This window comes from Pygocentrus nattereri, chromosome 21 (assembly GCF_015220715.1).
Source record: "Pygocentrus nattereri isolate fPygNat1 chromosome 21, fPygNat1.pri, whole genome shotgun sequence".
Taxonomy (NCBI): Eukaryota; Metazoa; Chordata; class Actinopteri; order Characiformes; family Serrasalmidae; genus Pygocentrus; species Pygocentrus nattereri.
The window spans coordinates 8,686,050-8,710,967 of NC_051231.1; the positions used below are offsets into that span (position 1 = coordinate 8,686,050).

A 24,918-nucleotide genomic window follows, 5' to 3' on the forward strand; every position below is an offset into this window, starting at 1 on the left:
CACGCAAAAGAACTAGCATCGGTAATTGGAGAGGAACAACGTTTAATCTTGGACTAAATTGCAGCAAACAGTGTTTGCACGCAATTTGTTCAAGCATCAAGCAAGCTTGTGCAAAAATGCCTACATCCTTTCTGATAACACTTGCTCCTAAGACTACATGGCCTTCGAAATGTGTCAGGCAAGCAACAGAAAAAATATATATATATGAAAATATGTTCCCTGCACACAAATCCCACTGCTATTACTGCAGCAACATCTGCCTCACAGTTAAAAGACAAAAATGCACTCATGACTGAGCCCTCATTTGAATGATCAAATTGTAGAGTGCAATTTATAAATAAAACAGCACCCACTCAAGTCATTAAACGGCACAGAAGAAGAAATGTCAGATATATTCCTTTGGAAACAAAAATCTAGTGAAGTTCAATGTTTAGAGAAGGTTCTGAACACTTCACTAAAAATTTAAATGTTTCCAGGCTTGGTTGTGTTGTGAACATGGCCACACATGATCTGCTAGTGTGTTATAACAGTGTATATATATGGAACAAGCACAACTAAAACCTGACCTAAAGCCTACTGGGCAGAAATGTATGCATGTGAGGCCGTTTAATTTAAAAGCATACACCTAAGTGAGCAAGACAGACATTATCCCCTCTCTCCATATTTTACATTTTTTAATTAATGAAATTGCTTTTAAAATGCTGAAAAGGTGAAACAGGATGATAAAACCGGGCAGGGACCCACTTGGCACTTAGGACATAATGATGACCTAAAAACAATTATTAGCCATTAATTTTATCAGAGCTGCATCACAGCAGCATTTATTAAAAAAAAAAAATAAATTACATTTTCTCAAAGGGCAAATATACATTCTGAGGAGTTCAAGTTCAGATAAATATAATAAATATATGGACATCATTTGAAGTTGGCAAGATACTACTACTTTCAATACGATATTGAAACCTTGTGTATTAGCTTCTTAAAAACTAAGCTTTCGAATCGCTGTGGTCATAAGAAAACCTTGAATCACCAAAACTTTACAGTAGATGGCAAAAAAACTAATTTACTTTTAACGTAATTCAATGGAACCAGACCCTCCCACCCCCACCCTCATGACATTCTTCATGAAATTGACATATAATATAAAAGGGGAACAGGTATTGACAAATGATGTCAAAAACCGGAAGACGTCAAAAATGGGTATATGTATATCGGTATATATTCCGATAACAGCAAAATACTGAAGCACTCATGCGCTGGAGGTTAGCGAACCAGCCTCGTGACCAGAAGGTTGCTGGTTCGATACCCAGAGCCAACAGCACATGACTGAGGTGTCCTTGAGCAAGACACCTAACCCCCAACTGCTCCCCGGGCGCTGCGGATTGGGCTGCCCACCGCTCTGGGCAAGTGTGCTCATTGCCCCCTAGTGTGTGTGTGCTCACTAGAGTGCATGTGGCGTTTCACTTCACGGATGGGTTAAATGCAGAGGTGACCCGTTGTGGGACTACTAAGGGTCACTTAATCTTAATCACTTTATTTAAAATCTAAAAGTAGGTACTAGCCCACAGAAAGAAACTAACCCACACAGCTAAGACCACCACATCTCACAGTCTACATATGTGTTACTTAAAACTACATTTGTTACAGGATTTGTAAGATTCATTGTTTTTTACTCCTCTAATCCAGAGTTTTCTGCTGATATCGGCCTGAAAGCCATACTGGGTATTGCTCATCTAGACACTGAATGAGTGTAGGATTGCACATACTGAGCATTGACAGTTAAAAGCAACATGTTAATGCAAATTAACGTTTTTAGCATACATGTCATTTAACTGACAACGTCAAAGTGAGTTAGCCGATGTTATTTCAACCCAAGCGACCTGTTTCTTGCCCCAAGTGGACAAGGGCAGCAGTCATTGTGGTATTTCAAGTACACAAAGCTCAAATCTACAAGAATTCTAGGGGAACAGCAGCAGTTGCTCTCTCTCTCTCTCTCTCTCTCATTTATTAATGATGTTTCTCGCATTTGAAAATAAATAAATAAATAAGTAGTTTGGAGAACAGCATAGCCTAATTCTTTCATAAGACGCAGCTTTCAAGACAGGTCAAGATTCATCAGCAGTGACATAGCCTACTTAATTGAGTGCCATGCTGTCAGCCACATTCCCCCCTTCTCTGTAGGCTGGGGTGTTCCACTGCAGTGAGCTACACACTACAACATTAAATAAAAGAAACTGCTACCACACAAAGATGGTGACGGCCCTTTACTGATGAAACTAATAACATGGAAACCGTTGCTTTTCTTCCTAGTTGACCTTCTCTTCCCGAGTGTGGTCTACACCCTTAGCTGGGTCAGGGGTTGTCACCACACTCCTAATTTGGCGAGCGCGAAGCTGAGCGGCTCTTGCGCTGGAACAGAGAGCGGCAGTGATTAATGACTCTGTGACAGAGCTGTTAATGGCGCAGCGAACGTGCGCACGCTCTGCCCCGGATGTTCAGCGCCCTGGAACACCTCCAGCGGCCAATGAGAGACCTTGCTTTTGCCTGAGCCCTGGTCAGCTCTCGCCTGCCCTTCTCTGCCTCAAACCCACCCCCTGCAGACGCCACTGATCCTTCTATTAATGGCAACGACGAGGCATGAAGACAAGAGGATATAGGGTGGCTAAAACGGTCACATTCTTGACTGGACATGCTTGACCAGCCTGGCGACAGCGTGCAAGAAAGAGGCAACAAGGAGGCAAAGCCTTAACTTTTGACTCAAATATCTTGAGTCCTTCTTGCAGCGGAGGCTCAACCTGATCTTAGTCTTGTTTTAACCTTTTTCTGCATTATATTGTTATAATCTGCCCACAGGGTAGCTGGTATGCATGCAAATCCATATTGGCCATAATAAAATGGGTCAGCATGTGGAAACTGGAGTCCTGTGTGCTAACCTGACTTCTATCAGTATCTAAAAGAAGGTTCATGTTGCCTTTATTGTTGGATGCACCGAAATAGTTTTCAAGGAAGCACACACACACACACACACACACACACACACACACACACACACACGAAGCAAGTGACATCAATAAGACCTCATTTATTCTAAATGGAGAGAAAAAAAAAAACTGCGAGTCTCTTTAAAAGCTTGCTTACTCAAAATTGTAGATTCTAAGGGAACTAAAACAAAAATCTACACATTCCTTTTTCTTAGATTGTGCTCTTTACATATCAAAGTAAAAGCGACAACTGCAATGAGAAATCATGTTATTTTAAAGGAAGAGTAGATTAAAAAGCAGAAATAGCTGCTTTCATTGTACAAAACCGGCTGCACATATGGCATTATGTGTCATGTCTGACAAAGCAAATCTGGAACATGTGACCGGCCTGGTAGTGGCGAGATAAAACAGGAAGCAGAACACTATGCGAGTATCCATTACTCACTACCTATGATGAAATAACAGAATGTAACAATAAATACGGCAGGACTCAGCAGAGCCAAACCAGCGTGGGCCGGAAAAATCACGCCCAGCCCCTTTTTAAATTGAAAGTGCCCTTGCAAACATGCAGGTCCACACATGCCTGTAGAGCAAACATGAACCAGGGGACCTGATGGATACGGTGATACTTGAGTAAGGGGTGTGGTGGCCGTCTCGACCCCTCACGCATACCAGCAACAATGGGAAGCTTTTACTCTCCCATGGTTTATTACACAGACTCCCAAGATCCTGTGCTACAAAGCCCACCAGTGGGCTGAAGCAAATACTAAAAAGCTCATCTCCAAATAGATTAAGGTTGCATCTACACGAACTCACACATTCCTACATGGCATTCGTGAACATTAAGCTTGTTAGGAACAAATCAGAAAATAAATAAATAAGTGAAATACAATAGCCAGCCTATAAACAGGAATTAAGTACATTTACTGCCCAGGATTAGAGACGGAGATCTTGTCATAAATATGTTTATAATAATAAAGGGGCAGTAAAAGCACTTGAAGCCCTGCAAAGGCATTTTAATTCAAGGCAAAGCTAAAATGAACCATGGGGAAACAATCCTGGGAACAGCATTTCTACCCAAACACCGCAGAACACGTGTCCACTTTGATTAGAGTTCTGTAAACTCGGTCATCAGCTCTTTTCTGAAGAAGAGTTACAGCTCATATGGGGCTTGACGACGTTCCTCTGCCGAACCTCCTCAGATCTCTGTAATTATATCACTGCAACACTGAGGGGGGGGGGGGGGGGGGGGTATAAAAACAGAGATGGGGCGGGGGGGGTGAATGCAATTATTGTTAAACCCCCTGGAATCTGTAGGTATCTGGGATAATTACATTTGACTAAAATTAGAAACCTTTACATTTTCGTCCAGACCTGATTCTCCAGGGTGCTTATTAAGGGGATGCTGTTACAGAGTCTGACGTCTTGGCCAGATTAGGACACTGGAAATTATTAAGGAAAACGAGCCGGGATCAGGGATCAGGTCTGAGCAGACAAACAGGAACAGCTACATCCAGGCAGTAGCCTGGGCTTAGTAGATTTAGAAGCTAAACTGCTTTGCCAGTCGTCCAAATGCTTCTTGAAATAACTAAACGACTGCCCCGGGGGATATGGAGATCCTGGCGGTCATCTTACAAGGAGAGCCTCAAATAATATTCTTAAACCTTCGCGAAAAAAAAAAAAAAAAACCTGGTTTAAAAAAACCTTTCCAAGGCAAAAATCATGATGGCTGAAAGACAAAAATATACTGACTTGTCTCCCCAAGTTCCCTTTCTCGACATCTTGTCAAAATAAATCACACTTACCTCCAAGCACATCTTGGCCAGCTATGAACAAGACACACGCTGTGACCTTTCTAATTATTCCTGATGAGCTGAATTCAACTCTCAGTAATCCAGAAATAGCCCATCATCAAAACAAACACTAAGTACTTATGAAAGTAACAGCAATTCGGCTTCTACTGAAGAGCAGAGCTGGGTGATACACTGTCTATATCATGATGTTGGAGTGATTTTTAAATTTTGGCACCAATGATAGAAAACAAAAAAAATGGTGTCATTACTGAGGGCAGCGTTCAGAACACTACACAACACCAACATAAGCCTTCCACGACAAATGACAAACCTATATGGACATTTTAAAGGGTTATTCTTTCACTTATACCACTTGCTGAGGTGAACCTCCATCAAAACGGACTAAAGCCGTCTTGACAACTAATGCTTCCTAGAATACGTTTCTATAAAAACTTACGTAGGTGTATGTCAGTTGTCACAAAAAGTTCTGTAGGGATCATGGTACCTTACAAAAGCTGCCCTTCAGTAAAATTACCTAAAAATGAACTGCAGTCCATGTCATTTGAGTGCTTCAAACTGATTTACGACAACCGTTCAAAGTACATAAGGGCTGAGCAATATGCCAGTATTCATCTTACAGTGCCAAATTACATTATAGAATGTCAGCATGTTCTAGAACCTGACAATTTTCTTTGAGGTTATACATCAATATCGTCAGTACTTAAAGAACATTAACTACATGTTGTTATAAATAGAGCTGTTTGACAGGATTTAGTCCAGTGCAGTGTGTGAAATCCTGAGTAAAAGTCATTGTGCTCGCAGGTTTTGAGAGAAATGTGCCGCTATTGTCTGTTCAACTCATTGAACCTCAGAGAAAATGAACTACAATGATGAAAGTTGGGTGCTGTGACAACGTCTTGAAGGACTGTGATGTTACATTTTTACTACATTGCCAACGTGCAGATAAAACCTAAATCATGCATTTCCTTTCGGAAATATGCTTTTTTTGCCTGGTTTCTGTTTTAATACTGGGTAAGATTCCCTTTGATGTCAATTTCAGAAAAGCAGAACAGAACAAAACAATCCAATTACAAGAAGCTATATCAGTTGTTTGTGAGTATTCAGGACAAATTAGCTCATTAACTTTGCATTGGAAAACTTAAATATCATCTGATGCTGTGATGATGGGGGAAACACATCATTGAATTGTATCAATACCATCCAGCACTACTAAAAAAAAAAAAGGCACAAAGGCTGAGGCTGCTGCTCTTGTGCGTTTTGTCAGGGGTGCGCGATACTCGGCAAAGACCACCATCAGCTCCTCTACGTTGCAGACAGACATGTGGCGGGAGTGACAACTTGCACACCAGGGCTGCTAACATATCATCACAGCCACAGACACACCCCAACTGCTGCCTAACGCAGCCCACCCTGGCTGCCACCAGTCATGACAAACAACCTTCATGTCATGGTAATCTCTCCCTTTTAGCTGTGAAAAAAAAAAAAAAAAAAAAAAAAAAACACACGAATAAATAAATAAAATGCTAACCTACAAGCATGGTTTACGTTCCAGTTATTCAGTACAGCCTGGGGCGTTTCAGGGAACTGTCCAGTCTAAGAAATAGGTGCAGAGACATGTGTTCCATGTAGATAGATAGACTGGTAGATGAACCGGCCGTGATATACACTCTGTATCACCAAGACTCCAGACTGGTGTCGCTGAAGTCTCATCTCACTTCCTTATCATCGATGGGTCTATAAATAACCTGGCCAGCCCCTACTGCTCCCCCACCAAACCACAGCTCTTTCTGTACCACGTATCTAGACAGTGGCTAATAGTCCCAGCCAAGGTCACAGCAAAAATAAATAAATAAGTGAGAAGGGGGAAAAAAAAAGCACCAGACAGAATGAGACACCTTATCTAGACAATAATATATATATATATATATATATATATATATATATATATATATATATATATATATATATATATATATATATATATATATATATATATATATATGAGGAAAAAAATGATATGCAAAAATGAATGATGCAAAAAGCAATAAATTTCAGTGGTTAATATACTGAGAAGGTAAAAATTATTTTAAATAATATTTATTTATTTACTTATTTACTTAGTTAGTTTAAAAGGTACACCTACATTCAAGGACTCCGGCTCTAACATCCAGGACAAAACACATCCTCAATCACACCCTGAATTTATCAGCAAGGAAAATCTCGCTCAGACTAGAGGCTCCCTGTTTTAATCGTAAGATGGACTCCCTCTCACACACACACACACACACACACACACACACACACACACACACACACACACACACACACACACAGGATCTGTATCAAGCGGCTGCAGAGAGAGTGAATCCCTGATCTCGTGAATGAGCAGTTGAGCTCAGTCTGAGACGATGCCAGCGTGTTAAAGGCAGGAGCAGCAAAAACGCTGCTGTTTTTTTTTTTTTTTTTTTTTTTTTTACAAAGCAACTAGGGCTTTCATTACTGATTATATTTGTAACAGTAATTTCAGATTATTTTGATGATAAACCGAGTAATTATAGCTAAAAGAGGCCAACCAATTAAAGTAGGCGTACTGTTTACTTATTTGCTGAGTTTGACATATTTGAAATAGAAAATTGTGCCATAACTTTTGCAGAGGCCATATTTTATGTCGCCCTTCCCTCCTTTGCAGCAAACATCACAAGGCTGGGCAATATGACAAAACCATCACAGTCAGATTACAGATCCAAATTTTGGCAAATTCAGTTGATTGATAACCAACCGCCATTAGTCAGCAATTACATGTTACGTTATGTATCTCAGTAGCTTTCAAAAGCCACTGGCATCCACCACACCGTCCTCAAGCATACAAACCAAAAACATTCCTCAACTTGAATGATAAACTCACCTCTTCAAACAGAACTGTTGTTGACTGGACATGAAATGAAAGCCAACCCCATGATTACACATTTCTATAACCTAAGAATAGATCAGCTAGTTTGCACTCAAATCCTTGCAGTTACTGAATAAGAAGTCTTAGTATGTAATAAGCCAGAGATTTTAAGGGTTTCAAATTTCTTTCAGCATTGACTGACCAAATGTTGGTCCTTACTGTTCATACCATAGATACTGCCTGCACAACACCGATCAGCTGCATGTTTCATTTCGTAAACAGTATAATTAGGTCTGTTTAATGGGTTTAATTTCAGTTCGCCATGTGAAAATTTGTTCTGAATAAATGTAGCACTACTGTTTTTCGCCATCTGTCCCAATTTATCAAACTAGCAATTACTGTAAATAAAATAAACATTGCAAAGCAAATTGTGTATCAGGAAAATGTTGAAGTATCATGATTATATTCCCGACATATCGCCAGTCCCTACCCATCAGACTGTTTCTCATTGTGAGAGGGACCAACAGGACCATTCAGGGTTTAGTCACACAGCAGGTGAAGGTGGCCCAGATCTGATGTTTTTATTCATGTTTGCCACAAATGTGTTATCCGTGCAGCAGTGTGAACAAAAAGAGGGGGGGGGGGGGGTGAAAACACACTGGATGTGACATTTTTAATTCCAATTTCAGACGATTTCATATGTGGTACTGAAATCCGATACGTGTCTGATATGCAGCAAAGCAACTCCAACTCAACCAGCCAGATCAGAATTCGTGCGACTTTTTACACCAATCCAACTTGACATTCGTCATTCATCACAACTTCACTCTGCTGAGACCTCAAACATTTTGGGTGCTGTATCTATGCAAACGAAATTAGAAGATCTATCATAAAACATTTATCCTAATTATTAGAAAAAAATGGCTGAATGAGGCTGCTGTGTCAAAGCAACGTTCAAAGAAAGCGAAGACAAACCTAAATGTAGCATTGGCCGAATAACGTACATTTACAGCGAGCTTGAATGCCAAACTTCTCACTAGCTTCTGAGAAGACAAAACCGAAGCATCTGGAACGTTTCAAAAAATCTAATTTGGTAAACAAAAAACAGACTTGGGCCATTTTAACCTGCTGTATGAAAGTAGCCTTAAATGTGTATTTTAATTATGCAAAAAACTCGTCCCTTTTTAATCAGTAATTTCTAAAATCGTATTGAGTTTAATCAAATAATCATGACAATCATAAAAGCAATGACATTGCTAGGAGTGGAACAGGGTGCCGGGTCACTAATCTGCAGAGGGAAAGCAGCTTGTCACATTTTCTTGGGGCAAGGGGATGACAAATGCATTCAGTGCGTGTACATCAGCCAAGGAAGAGATAGTGCCATCCTGCTGGGCACGGATCGCACACACAGTAAAAGGACCGCAATACAGTCTTCTTAACTACGGTCTACTATTTCCGACAAAGTGCATACATGCATGCGTGTGTGTGTGGTGTGAAAAGTGGGGGTGCGAGGAGGACACAGAAAGACTGGGGCTGAAAGACAGCACTTCAAAGAAGATCAATGTTTGCTCAGAACAAACCGCAGTACTGTGGAAGGAAGCAAATCTATTTTCACTCTCTGTGTGTTCGACACACACGTATCAAAGACGCGATGCTCTGGTGTGAGAGCACCGCTACGCTTCAAAAAGAAAAGGTGGATTCCATGTGCTGAGTACGGCATGTAGGCCATCCCTCTAGTCGCCTCCTCCCAAACCATCCTTGCTGAGAACCAGATGGCTCCATGGAGGTAAAAATTACAAAGCACACGTTAACTTGTTAAACAGAAACACATCTGTTGAGCCCATCTTGAACCAAAGACCTGAGTCAATAAACAATTCAAACACGCACAGCAGACATCAACAAACTCGTTACATGGCGTAAACTTAGGCTACACTGTGTAAGGTGTTAAGTTTAGACAATAAAAGACAATAAAGCCACCTGTTAGAGGAGAGGAAGCCTGTGGCCTAACACAAAGCTGATTAGAAAACACCCTCAAGGATACAGACGCTAGAAGTTATTACGGTCTCTAAGACACTGCGACGACAATACAGGCGGGGTTCATGCGTGCTGGAAGGGAAATATGTCTCATTAAATCAAACACCGAATGAAAAATACTTCCAGATGTTAAAGATGGTCCAATTCTACATTGAAACGTTGTGGCCATTCAGGAGGAAAATTCCAGTTCCCTTTGTGCAAGTGAGCTCCAGGTGATTCCAAAACAGAAACGCTCCTACTGCTCGAAGTGTATAGTACTATGCTAAAACCACAGGTTTCCACTCCAGACTTGAAAGCAGAGGCAAATTACAGAGCTCCTACATGGCAAATAGCTGACAAATTGTAGCTTACAATGGGACAGTGATGTGGATCCACATTTGCTGGTATAAGTATGCATCACTGATAAGACTGCATGTTGTTTGCCATCATACATCATTCACCAGTTACACTGTGGACAAATGCAGCTTCCATGAAAGCTTTTTGCAATGCCAAGAATCATTGGACACTTGCTTGAAGCCTGAAACCCACCACACCTTTTTTCCGCCCTTCTCTGGAATACATGCTCCACAGTTTATGCAAGCCACCCAAACATCATTCGCATTTCAGAATGATGAAACAATGAGCTAATCTAGGGTACGTATCACAGAAAACTACATTTCACAAAACTTGAAATACCATTCTAGTCTATAAAATCAATATAAAGGAAGCCCAGCTGCAAAGAATTTGTTTTAATTAACTCCTTTTGCACATTTCACAATGAAGTTATAAGGAGCGCTTCAGCATGGACTGCTTTCTGAATGAGGCACAACAGAGGACAGCCAGTAAGAACAAAGGCTTTTTAAAATTTATATTTATATATATATATATATATATATATATATATATATATATATATATATATATATATATATATATATATATATACACACACATACATACACACACACACACACACACACACTTAAGAGTCACAAACTCAGCATGTTATATTCAAAAGGATAAAAAGACGCTGGTAAATGATCACGTAAATAACTGCTGAATGAATCCACACGTTATAAGTGGAAATAGTTTTTAGGCCCTTTAAAATAATCCGAGATGGATCACCAGAGGCTACCTTGCACCACACAGGTGGGCAGAGATGATCTCCGAAAGTGTCTCTCACTATCTCGCGCTACACCACCTCAGCTGACACGGACATAAAAATCAAAATCAAACTAAATCAGAATGCCTGTCTTAAGTTGCCAGACAAGTTTAGGACTGACTCGTAAAAGGTCTCATGCTAGAAGATAATCTGCTCCCGCCGTCAGCCCCGATTGAGCCTTCGAGAACAGATTTTCAGCCCGATCCTGAAGATTTGTCAAGAGAGGGAAATCGGGCATAAAATCGGAAGAGCCATCCTGCAGTGCGCACCCAGCTTAAATCCCTCAACCAAAGCGGCGGTGTCTTCTCATTGTTACACAGACATGTACATCTAGCACTACCTCTCGATGACAAACCACAACATGTTCCTGTAATGCACCTCAATGTTAGAGGTGAAGCCTTTACTCAATTTCACACACTCTGGTACTTGCCGGTCTCGTAGTCCTTAAAAGACTTAGACAACGCTGTGGTTTGTCTGTGAGTAAATAAAGACGGAAAAATGCACTGATCCACCATGACGCACCAATTTTGGAACGGTGCAATCGATTATAATGTTGGTATAGTTTGAACTCATTTCTGGACCAAAATAAAAAAATAAAATACAATTTATAAAATAGTCTCAAAGAATCCGTTTGTTTTCATTGTCTGTATGCCCCTGCAGTGTAAGTAGTTTATAAAGTCTCATTTGTGTATTCTGTATACAAAAAGTTTTCATCCAAAAAAAAAAGAGATTATTAGAGATTCATCATACATCCACTGTTATTCTTTTGAAAACTCATTATATCCAAAATGTTATGGAAATACAGCATTTTGGAATGAAATTCATATTTTCTTGAACAATTCTGAACACAAAGATGATTTTTTGTGTAATTTCACGACGAATTCACAACGAAGAATTGCAGCTTTTGTGAATCAGAGATTTGCAACTGCATAAACGAATGTGGGCAGTGAGCTGGGATGAACCGAGGAGCTTAAAAGACCTCCAACAGCAGTAACAATGCCCCCCGTTCAGATGCAAAGCCACTGGTCAGCGTGAAAACCAGGCGTTGGTGTTTAACTGTGAGAAGTAGCACAGCCATGCTCTCCGGTTCCCTCGTCTCCAGCGCAGCCCTGCCGTATTTACTGGGTCAGTGCTCTCAGAGCTGAGGGCCAGGTGGAAGATTTCATTGTTTGCTGGCGTCAAACACATAACCTGGTCTACCACCACCTTCTCTCGCTCTCCCTCTCTCGCTCTCCCTCTCCCGCTCTCCCTCTCCCGCTCTCCCTCGCTCTCTCTCTCCCTCTCCCTCTCTCTCTCCCTCTCTCTCTCCCTCTCTCTCTCCCTCTCTCTCTCCCTCTCTCTCTCCCTCTCCCTCTCTCCCTCGCGCTCTCTCTCTCTCGCGCTCTCTCTCTCTCGCTCTCTCTCCCTCGCTCTCTCGCGCTCTCTCTCTCTCTCTCTCGCGCGCTCGCTCTCTCTCTCGCTCTCTCTCTCCCTCGCTCTCTCAACAACAGGCCTTATCTGTAGCCAGCATCGTGTCTCCGACAGGCTGTGTGAATGGCTGGTGTGCTCTCTAGCCGGAAAGATTTCCATGTCAAGGTTGTTTAACATTTTGAGGGTTGCCAGGGTAGATGAGCCCTATCTAATGATTACTTCTTCTAGGCTAATAACGCCACTCGGTTCTCCCCGTCTCCCAGAGCACAGTGAGCTGCATCAGCCTGGAAACAATACAAGTTCTTCGACTTTATGAGCACTCCCAGTTCCCACTTTCATTCATAATTAGTCCAAGGAAGCCTAAGGCTGAAGCAAGCACGATCAGCCATTTGTCTGCTGAGGTACGCTGATGAAAGGTCACGAGAATGTCCTGTATCTGTACCCAGTGATCCAGATTAATGGCTAAAAAAGGGCTCACCATAATTATCAGAAAGACAGGATCAAGAAAATTTACTTTAACTCTGTTTTACACACAACAACTCAGACATGACAACTGAGCAGGGCAATTCCTGTGGGTAATCTACATTTTCTTGAGGTAGTCATTAAGAGCGCGGGTCCCTCTGTTCAGAGTCAGAAGGCGCTTGGTAGTAAAAGCCTCCATGAGCACTCTGAATAATTCCTTGTATAAACGCATGAGCGTTTGTCTGAGAGGAACGTCTCTGCATAGCAGTGCCACACACAAAATTTAACTGACGGCTTTCGCATTCACCAGGAGTGGCCAATGCATAGGCTAGTTACATGCTCTGAATTTTAAACCCAAACGTCCTGTTCACTTCTCAATCTGAATTGTTAAGTTTAATTGCCAATAAAATACTACACCAGGAGACCTAGGCCTGCACAGAACACATTAAAGTCATGTTTCTAAGAGATTTGCATTTTGCAGTGCAACTTCAAAAGCAGGATTTCAACATTAAGGATACTCGTTATTTTTTTTCCCCCCCTCAGATAATCTTCTATGAAACCAAAGACAATCGGAAGAATGTCTCACAGGGCGCTGAACTACATTTACGTCTGAAATGAAATTCAAACACAGATCAGTGTCAAGGACACAGAGCTCAAAGGATATTGAGGTGCAATCAGGTCAAGGAGTTTGCAAAGGGACAACAGTCTAGACTGTTATTTTCTTTATCTGTACAGATAAGAAGACCTTTAGAATCTGTTTAGCAGGGCTTAGCGTTCTTAATGTTTTTCTTTCTTTGTCAGGACGTGACTTCCCAAATCATTTACATCACCTGCCCTTCAGAAAACTGATGATTAACAGGCTGGTAGCCTAATCTTTAGGGCAAATGTATTTAAGACAAAATCCAGACAGCTCTGTAAACCCCATATTTGCATTCAAACGTGGTTTAAAAAAAGGAAACCTACTCTTTAGGTTAATAGGTTATCAATTAATCCAAGCATTCTGCAAATTATTTCCTATAAGGTAATTACAAAAGGAGCCCACATGAAACCACAAGCCATTCATATGACTACTTCTTTTGTGAGAGAACAGGTGGGTATGAATGGGCAGCTCTGAATCCAAATGACATTCCCCTGAATGACCACCCTCACTTTCCCCTGCTGTTCACTAGCCTAATCTGTTAAGTAATTGCAGGTGGTCCTTTTCTTTCACTCTCCGAGTATGGGGGGCAGCAGCAGTGAAGGCTTTGGGGTTTATCGGTTCACTGAGCTCAGCGTAGGCAACTCAACAATTACCCTTCTCCAGTGCACTCCAGATAGATCACAACAGACACTCTCTCACTTCAGGAAAACCTGGGCAATTTGCAGGGAGGTCAAAGAGCACCTCAACCTGGTTGAGCTGGGGGTGAGGGGGGGTAGGTAAAAAGGAGAGGGAGGGGTAAACCTCCTTCATTCATGAGGCTGCGGAACACAAACTGGTTCAGACAAACATTAATTGGCACTGTCCACAGTGGTGGTCTCAAATCAGAGCAGCCTAACTGAAGCCGGACCACTGTAGAGTAAACAGCCATTTCTAGATATGAGGGGCTAGGGAGGAAAAAGCCAGTAAATCAGTTGGTTGCATTAGGCCTTCCACAGTTTACTGCATATCGCTAATATACAGGAGGTACAATAAACCTACTGCAGAGAGCCAGTGAATAAGACCTTCTCTAGACTCTACCAATATTTAGTCCATTTCCACTGACGCTATAGAAATAAACATTCAGTTCAGGACAGAGAGAAAAATCCAGTGGGTGAGACCAAGGCGATCTTTCCTACACCGAGCCTGGCATTCTAGCTGCTGAAAGGCGGTTTTATCACAGCATTGCGGGAATGCTTCATGGAGGCGAAACAGCAAGGTCATATGTCTACTCACAGCTGTTTTTCTTTCAAAATGTCAAAGCTCAGGTTCGGACAAAAGCAGAATAGCTTCTGACGCTGCACAAAGTCTTAGGGTAGGAGTTTGTAGTTCTTTCTCTCCCGATCCAAGGCCAACAGTACAGCTGTCACTACTAACACTGGTTCGGTTTAACCAATTACACAGCTAATTTTTGCCCATTACAGGCCTGGGTATTCCAGCACAGAGTGGATAATTAGGATAGGATTTCTCAGAAGGTGGGCGGCTGAACCAATTCATGACAGAACAAACAAACGTCGCAAACTTAAACACAAAGCTATGTTTGATCCAAAGCAACAGACTAAGAGCAGTTTGTCCATACCAGGCTACACACAGTGGCCGTGCAAAAGGAAGAAAATCATATGCGTTTTGACTTCAATCTTGGTCAGGCAGTCTACAGGATGCACTACGAGTTCTTTGGTACAATATTAGTTCTTTATTAAATGATTTTAGCAATCTTGGCCTGTCCTTCTTTCACTGTTTGCAAGCATCTGTCTCTTCAATACACGCTTCCTTTGCCTGGAATGGACACTGACAATCTGTGCCATTTCTCAGACTATTACACCTTTAACTAAGAGACAAAATCCTAAACTACTCTGATAATTTGCTAGCTGATGGTTTAAAGTGTGAATTTAAAGGGAAATGATCAAAATGTCTGTATAAATCACTGACATGTAAACCAAGGCATTCAGAAAGTTCCGATGTGAACTGATTAACTGTAGAGAAAAATCATAGATCCAGATTTCCTTTCCTACAAAGATGGTGATGGGAACCAGGGGTCAACATATCTACAATGCAAATATTGCCATTTTATTTACCATTCAAAACTACCAGTGACACTATAAATTGCCTTCCGTTTTTAAGTGTAATAATTATGGTAAAACAGTGGAAAATCTTTAAAAAAAAAAAAGTTTTCTTTGGGGACTATTTTGTCATACTATGCCATGTATATGCCTCCCTCACCAGGAATGGGGGGGGGGGCGGGAAAATACCACATTAAAAAAATGAAAAAAATTGATGGTTAGCTTTGAGAGGCATTAAACCCTTCAGACATATGGTTCCTACCATTATCATCTCAAAGAAATTCCACGGTGCTAAAATGTTTGTTTTTCCTTTCTTACTTTATTCCTTGTTGTGGAGTTTCCGTTGTGTACCTTCTGTATCCTTCAAAAAACAACTGGTAAAATCACTGCATTTAGTAATGAAGTAGATCAGCATATTATTATATACCCAGTTCCCCCAACATATGCATCCTTTTGTCAAAATACACACTTAACCCATTCAAAGCCTGCAGATGATGCAGCTATTATGCGACCATACAGTATATAGGATGAGATGCTTCTGCCCCTCCTCCCTTTCCCATAAAACAGAACCTCGGGTTATTTACAAGCACTACTACAGAAATCTAGGTTAGGCTGCAATTGAAGTGTGAACTACTGCACACTGCTGTGCTGCAGCAGACAGTGCCTCAAAAGGCTGGAGCTGCTCACAGGAAAATAAACAAGAGCTGTGTGCGTGAAGAAAGAGCTTCTTATGCTGCGAGCACGCAGATACCGCCACGCACCGCAACTTGTGTTTGCCCACCCGCGCCGTCTAATCTCAAATCCAATCATGAACCCGGCTTACACATTCGATTATAAAACAAGAACGCTGCATTAAGTGGCGGTGGCTATGACTCCATGCGGAAGTATACTGCCCGGCCATGGAATTTTAGAGGACCTTGCCTCTAGGTCAAAATGATAATCTGAGTTGAAGGACTTAATTTCGGTGGGTTAATGCTACACTGAAGGCTTACAGATGTGGCATGCCATCACAAAACTAGTTTATATGTCACCTGCAGGAAACAGTGGCCCATTGTTTTTTCTTTCTATTTTTAAAAGCAAGTGGGGCCACAGGGTGGGGGGGGTGCATTGGATGCCTCCAAGTTGGTGCAACTGTACAATAAAAACAATAAAATGTACTCATGTAATGTTCAGCACCTGAAATATGGTGTGGAACCACAACTAATGCTACGTTTACACAGCAGGTAAAACTGGCCCAAACCTGATTCTCTCACCAAATAATTTTTTTCTGTTTGGCTGTTCACACTGTCTTATAAACCTGACCTGTATGTGACATTAGTCTGAACAGATCACACTAATAAACTGATCCTCATGTGCAAAAGAAAAATGCTTCATGTTGCTTGCTTGTCCAGAGGTAAACATTCATGATGGCCAGTGAACGCCTGTCCCTCCTGAAGCTTCAGTTTCGTCTTTACCAGCATCACAGGGGTGATTATGAAGTTCCAATGGTTGACAGCTGGGCTCATCACCCACAGTGTGTTCGAGTTCGCCGTAAAAAGGGCATGTCATTCGGCCATGGCCACTTCTTTGGGTTCGTGTCCTCGGATTCTTTAAACTGTTCTCTGGCGCTGCAGCCTCGGGCTCCTCCGGCCTCATTCAGCCGCTTCGTTCCTAATCTCTTCGAACACAGAGCGGCTGTGATGAGTCTCTTCTATTTTTTTTGGTACAGAAACATCAGCCTAAATGTTTGAGTCTCAGCAGCTCAAAATTATGATGAATGTAGAGTTGGACTGACGTAAAAGTCACATGAATTCCGGTCTGTCTGCTCATACCGAGTCGCATTGCTGCGGATACGTATCGGTTTTCAGTACCACATATGAAAGCATCTCAAATCGGAACTGAAAATGACAGATTCAACGCGTATTTTGCTCTTTACACTGACACAAAGATGACACGTCTGTGTCACATATGAAGAACTAAATTGGATTTGGGCCACTTTTACCTGCTGTGTAAACAGCCTAAATGAACATTAAGTTTATTGTTTTGCCAGCTCTGCAGTATCATCATTATTTTACACACAAGAAAACAAAAGCTGAAGTTGATTCTAGACGTGCCAATACACCAAATCACTAATATGCGTCTGAAATCATCTGTTCGATACGTTAAGCGGGAAAACTTAGCAATAACTGAACTCAGCAATGGCAAATAACTGCACAGCAAAGGATGAGCAAACATAAGATCACTCCTGACTTAAAAGGAATACCTCAAAAACATCAACAGCAAGAACATAAGATTCACCACAAAATGAAAACCGCTGATAAGGCTCAAAAAAAGGAAGAGAAAAAGGGGAGGCCAGAGTGATGGAATGAAGACAAAAAAGCTAATCCAAAGCAAACCACTTCATCTGAAACACAGTGGCATGGGAAGTGAAACTGGACAGGCCTTTTCTGATGTGATCGCTGACGGTAGCAGTGGAGTAAATCCTGAAGCATTGTTGGATCTAAGCACCTCACTGCTTAAATCCAACAAACTGCCTGCACCAATCAGTGGAGCGTACTTCATATTACAGCAGGACAATGCCACAAAACTACTACTAAAGGCAACAAACGGGTTTTTAGGCCCAAAGTGGATTGGCCCAACCTGGGAAATTTGGTCACATGACCTGATCCCACTGAGCAGTGAATGGTTTTGATATTTTGTGTGTAAAAATTTTGCCACACACACACACACACACACACACACACACACACACACACACACACACACACACACACACACTGGTTGGTTGGGCTCTGAAAAAGCTTTATAAAGCAAAGCATCTGATATTGTTTATACTATTATATTGTGAATAGTCAGGACACAAGCAGATGCCTAGTTTGATCACTGACTGGTTCCTATGAAAGACGGCAAATAAGAGCTCTCGCATACTAGGGATACCTATACACTCTCAGAAATAGAGGTGTTAAACAGTCACTGGGACAGTACCCCTCTTGTCACTGGGGTGGTTCCCTCAAGGGTACATCTCAGTACCTTTAGTCAGGGAACATAACTGTACCACAATCCAGTGAAATGATCATTTCTAAGTTCTACTGACTCCACGCACCCCGGCTCGTCTCCAGGCTTTTCATTTTATTGTTCTGTTTAAAACATTTGGTTATGAAAAGTACAAATACATACATTTTCACCTGGAAAAACTTATGTAAGGTACACAATTAGACCTTAAAACCACTGCTGTACATCTGGGGGAACATTTACTTTGTTTGTACCTTGATGAAAATTTTACCTGCACAGAACCTTTAATTTCTAAACAGTGTAGTTTTGAATTTCAAGTGTTTTTTCTATTTTTCCAATACTGTATTTTAATTGTTACGCCTGTACTGAGCAGCATTACAGTTACTGAGCACAAAACTAAAAGGCAAGGACCCCCCTTAACAATTAGGCGCAGAAAATGGCTGCATTACAACCCGGCAAAGCCATCACCATGAAAGATATCCAGCATTTGATGTCAATACGCCACAGACGTCTGGTAGGCGCTGACTATAAAACTTCAACCCAAAAAAAAATAAAAAGCCTCAAATGAATTTAAAATTGTTATTTTGTCTAAGTACTAACGTCTGAAAACGGGCGGTCCATATAGGAATCGCAAGCATTTCATACACGCTCCACCCAATATAGACCTAAATATCCATTAATTAAAGCTGCACTTTCAGCTCACAGCCAGTGTTTCAGTTCAAATCCAATGTGGTGGAGTTCTGGACCAAAACAAGAAAAAACTGACAGCCTCTTACAAACCGCTCTGTAGGCATAATAAATACAGTGCGATGATGCAGCTGCAAATAATGATCGTCTTCAGCCTATCCATTCCCTTGCATTGCCTTAAGCTGTGTGCTAGTCGAACGATGTGTCACTATCACAGCTGAATGGAAAGCGGCTACACATCACAGGGAAAAAAGTGCATGCATATCAATTTTCGCTGAATCACTGAATTTCTCACATAACGTCAGGGAATTAAGAAATTAACAGCAGGTTAAATCTTACTGATACTATATGGTATCATTTCACACAACTGGGTTGATTCATAATTTGGTGGAAGATGCCAAATGCATCACAGAGCTAATTTAAATAAAAAGGGAAAACCGTAAATGAGCATGCAATTACAGAGAGAAGACGGTGGCTTTCTAGACAAAAACAATATCACTAAATACATACACTACAGTACAATACACCAAAACAGCCCTGCAAGGCGACAGTCTCAAGAGCGACCACAATACATCACCCCCCACCCACACACCCACCGTTGTAATTATACCGAGGACACCAGAGGCGAATTAGGCTCATTCACTACCTTTAACAGCTTGTTGGGGTGTTGGTGCATAAAGCAGCCCATGCCAAAGAACACAACCTGTGCAGGGCATTTTAAGCAACTGAGAAAGCATGTTCAGTATGTGAAACACAATCTGGAGTGGCGTCATAGACCTGAGAGCAGGAGGGAGAAAAGAAGAAGACATTAGGAAACTTATGCCTGTCTTCTAATTTTATCCCACCTCCTCTAGCTTTTCCCCTGAGGGGGAAGAGGGAGTTGGCAGAAAATAGCCTGTGTGCATGCCAACATAGAGCAGCCTACATGCCAAGACAGAACCACTGCACAGTAACATACAGGCCAGGCCAATGTCGCCTACAGGCAGAGGCATAAAACAATAGACGCTGCTCTTCTCAATGGTTTCTTCCTCCAGTTACAGTATCCATCACACTGGAAAAATGTCTTGAAGAGCTTTACTTGGTCTCGAGTGAAACAAAGCAGATTTCAACACTGTATAAACGAAGGATCAGAGATTTTTGGATTCTTCCTCCTAAACCCCCTATTAGAAGAAAAGAGCTTATTAAAAGCAATTGGAGGACGTTTTATAAGAGCATCTCCTTCTACTCTGACAAACTGATGAAAGATTTCTGAGATGCAGCAGAAAGTTGTACGTTTTACAGCGTAAAGGGTCGGCTTCCCAGATTAAAATCACGGATATAGTCCTGGACAATATTTGTTGCTTTCAATGGAAGAATCTCTATTGAAAACGCAGTGCAGGCCAGGATCAGGCTTACTTCCAGTCCTAGAAGCGAACACATGGTATTACACATGAAACAGTTAACATAACGTGTATAATATTTTGATCATACTTAGAAAACCCAACGGTTGTTTCTCAGAGGACTTGAGAAACAGGAGAAAAACGCTCGATCTGAAATCAGTGAGAGTTGAACTAACCACCCACAGTAAATAAGATTAAGAGGTGATCTTATTAAGAGTTTCTTTTTGCTGTAATTAACACATCTGGGCCCGGCAGACTGATGTCGTGTGACAGACAACACTCGTACATTCAAAACAGACTTTCACTTCTGTAATCCGAATAAATGCCGAGCAAGCGAGGAACATAAGAAGAGCTGAAGACGCCCGGATCTGCATTAGCATCTCAAAAACGTCGGCCTATCTGATTAAAACACTTGTTCCCGATGCGTTCTTCGGTTTCCCCAAGGCTTGTTCACTCCCACACGAAAAAAAAAACAAAAAAAAAAAAACACGAAGGCTAACGAGTTTACAGCGAATAATTCAAGCCATTCATACAAGAGGACAGCGCTGAAAGCACCAACTTGCCAGTAACAACTAAATCAGTGCGGTGACATTTAGCTAGCAGATTTAAGGGCACCCCGTTTGCTCGGAAGAGGCTGCTGCTGCCTCGCCTCACAAGAAAGGGGGTTTAAAAACGTCTCCATGGAGAGCCGGACGTGATAAACATGATAAACACTGAAAACAACAATAATAACAATAAGCAAACAAGCCGCTCCGTTCGTCTTAACGCTACGGACCACTAACTCCCACTTACGAGTTGAACAGGAGCCGTTGTCACATAGAGACGTTAAGGCTGTGCTCTCCGAGCAGTTTGGACTAAGTAGCCCCCGATTATGCTGTTCCTCCTCTCACTGACACACTCGTCTCACAGGCCACTGCTCCGACCGTAAAATATCTAAATGTCAAGCCAAAAACGGGAAAGGGCGCTACCACACAAGCTGCAAACGCTAACGTAGAAGTCTCAAGCGGGCGCTTTTTTTGTTTGAACGCCTTTAACGTTACAACAAAGCAGAAGAGAAACAAAAAAAGACGAAAAACAACGCACGGTCAAAAATTAAGGTGTCTGGACAGCGAGGAGACGTCCAAGTTAGTTAACAGTACGCTGACTAACCTTGCTAGTGAACTAGTGAACTAACTGCTGACGAAAAGTAGCAAACCTGACGCGAAATTCAACTTTATAGCAGCCGTTTAACGCCGTTTGCCCGAGCTCGGCAGCGTATGCGTTAGCCGCCGTTGCTATTCCAGCCCCTTTCACTGATTTCAAATCTCATAACTCGACCAGATTAACGTTAACGTAGATTAACCCGGGTCGCCCACACGGCTAGCTAGGTTAACGTATAGACGAGACATGATTACACCTCCTAACAAGCTCATTTCAGCACGCGAAGCAGAAGTTGTCCTCCGTTCCACCTTAAAATACAGACTGCACCGTTTAAGGTGGAACGGAAACATTCGAACAAGACGACAAATTCAGCCTCGCAGAATAGCGTGGGCACCCTACAACGACACAGTTCAACACCCAACAGACGGCAACAGCCTTCAAGGGGCGATTTTAAAACCGCGTCGTCGGCTCGTCAGGCTAGCTAACGTTAACGTGCTAACACCTGTTCTGTTCGTGAACCTGGGCTGAGCTTTGCGGCGCTAGCTAGCTTCGCTAGCGGACAAACATCGAGTAGAGGGAGAGACAGCTGGCTCGAAAGCTAAATAAAGACAACAGACACCACGCTGGCCACCAGAGTAAAGCACAAGCCCGGGGTGACTCGGCTTCTTACCTCACCCCCCCCCCAAACATCGTCCGAACTCACATTTTAGCTAGAACAGTTTCTATATTGATGTCTGTCAGGCTAAGACTCCGCTGTCGCTTTCTTTCACACCTCCCCGTCCGACACTAACGTTACTGCTGCTAACACAGCTCGTATATCCGACTGAAGGGAGGCGAAACAACCTCAACTCGCCCTCCTCTCCTTCAGTCTTCTCTCCTCCGTCTAAAGCTACGAAAAACCGAGCACTTTCACCGAGTCTTCGGTCTGGATTAGTCGAGCCAAGAGTGGAACGTAAATCTGGAGGGCTAACGCAAGTCAAAGACGTTTCCTTCTCAAAACATTCACGGCGTTTTCAGGAGATGGGAAAAATGGAACTAACCGTTGCCCAGACTCGATAAACATCCCTTCAGCGTGTCCTCTCTGCGGGATAAAACATCCAGCGACGAGGAAAAACGTGTCGACTGTGCCGTAACCGTCACCGTGGTTTTCTTGAGGTAGCCTTCCTTCAGTTTCACCTCCTTAACTCCGTTGGCTTTTTTTTCTGCAGCACTTTCTTTTTCCACCAGAGACCAAATCCACCGTTCACAGAAAGTCAGGGAGCGCTTGACTGCTCGATAACAAGTCCTGCGTGGACCGTGTGTGACGAAGAAAACCAAATTAAAGGAGACAAAAAAAGAAAAAAGAAACTAAACGCTTCAAAATCAAGACAGTCACATGACGTGGTTGTACATGAGCAGAGCCGCGTCCTCCGCTCGCCAACGCACAGGAGCTTATTCTGATAAACTCAGTTCTTTTCTTACAGAGTAATTCCTCAGCTTTTCGGCTCCTCCGCCAGCAGGCTAATGCTAACCGAGGCAGCTGGGCTTTGAATATACCGTGAAGTCACTCGGCCCCTCTGAGGGGAGAAGAGGCGGGGGTTCCTCCCTCACTCCGCCCACTCCGGCACTCGTGCAGGTTTGCAGGTTTGTTCTGAGATCAGGTTGTAAACGAGCGGGCTGGGTTTGAGTGAAACGACCAATCGGTTGATTTTTAAATGTTTGAAAGTCATATTTGAACCCCTTTAATGTCCACGTATAAATGTTAAAGCGCACATCTGTATTTTCTCGTATTTTTCCCTTTTAGATCCCAGTTCGTGTGGCTTTTATGTACCTAAGTTCATTTCTACACGACCATTTCCAACTCTGTTTATCTCGGAGAATGAAACAGGCTGTTTTTGGTACTGTGCCTTTAAGACAGATATATGCAAATGATCTCTGTTCTGATTCGCAGCCCTGTTATTAAAAAAGCCGCTCAAACGGTCCCCATTAAAGACGAATTCCATCGGTTTTTCAAACTTTCTGTAGAACTCAGCCAGCCAGATGTAAACAAATACCCTCAGAGTAGTTTGGGGTGAAGGGATTAATTGTAGAGGAACTTATCGGCTCAGATTTCTTTACAGCGGTGGTGGTAGGAACCAGGGGTCGCCATGACAACACCAATGCAATTTACTATCCAAACCCACCAGTGAACCTACATGTGTTTTATATATAATGTTGATGATAGTAAAATAGTCATAAATCTGGGAAAAAAAATTTCTTTGGGAAATATTGTGTCCTAAGATCACCGTTCATGTATCCCGGCACCACGAATGGATTCAAATAAATTGATTAAAATGTGTTTCAGTTCAAAACATGATCACACAACTACTATAAAACAATGTCTCAGACAGCAGGCAGCATCTCCATAATCCTAGAATATAATTAACTATCTGTGAGGGAGCTGTTAGAGGTGGACGTCTGGTTCCCATCACCACCACTGTGAGCAATTCTGATGGTAAGTTTATCTAGAACACAGTTTGTCCGAATAGATGTATATGATCCCTATGTAAGTAAATGCATTGGCTCACGTGACATCACCAAAGTATTTCATTCAAAATTGGCAGCTTGCTTTTCATATATGCACCGCATGAACTGATATATTTGTAACAATGTTTATGTACCTTATCCAGCTGTTTTGTTATTATTATTATTATTATTATTTGAGTGTATTATATAAGTTTGCTTTTCCATGATGTGGACCCTTTAAATGATCTTTCGTCCATGTTTTGTGACTAAGGAGAAGAGGTTTTTGAGAGGTCTGAGGTAGTTTGTTTTAGATTTCTCAACTCATCGTCAGTATCTGAAATGTTCAAAGTAATTGATTGGCTAATATTGACAGAGCGTAGCAAATAACCACAGTACCAATACTGGTTAAAGCACTGAATCCTGTGTATCACATGTAAGAGGGAATCAAGATATATTTGATATCTTACTGGTCTGATTTAATGTTTTAGTCAAAATATCACTGTATTTAATTCTAGTTTTGACAGATCTTTAGTTTTGCGCTTAAAAAGGCTAAATATAAGATCTAAAAATTCACCACCAACTCGTAGAAGTCAGGCACTTGTGGTTGTCACAGGCTACAAAGCAAGATGTCAGAATCAGCAGTAAATCTATGCAGTATAACCTGCTAATATAGGGCCCAGTCTGCCTGTTTAAAGGGCCCATATCATGGAAAACTGAAGTCTCCTCACTGTTTGTTGTAGCACGTAAACATTGTTAAAGTGTTAAAGCC

The 24,918-nt window shown here is 41.9% G+C and overlaps 1 protein-coding gene across 2 annotated transcripts in view; it reads right to left on the bottom strand.

Annotated features, from left to right (window-relative positions):
* dag1 (dystroglycan 1) overlaps nt 1-23,181 on the bottom strand; it is a 35,167-nt gene extending 11,986 nt beyond the window's left edge. The window contains exon 1 of one of the 2 annotated variants that reach the window (XM_037532342.1): nt 22,706-23,181. The gene's annotated coding sequence lies outside the window, so the exon portion shown is untranslated. Of the gene's footprint in view, nt 1-21,317; nt 21,415-22,705 lie in introns of those variants that run through there. The other variant, XM_037532343.1, reaches the window with a different exon arrangement.
* Between the last annotated feature and the right edge of the window lie 1,737 nt (nt 23,182-24,918).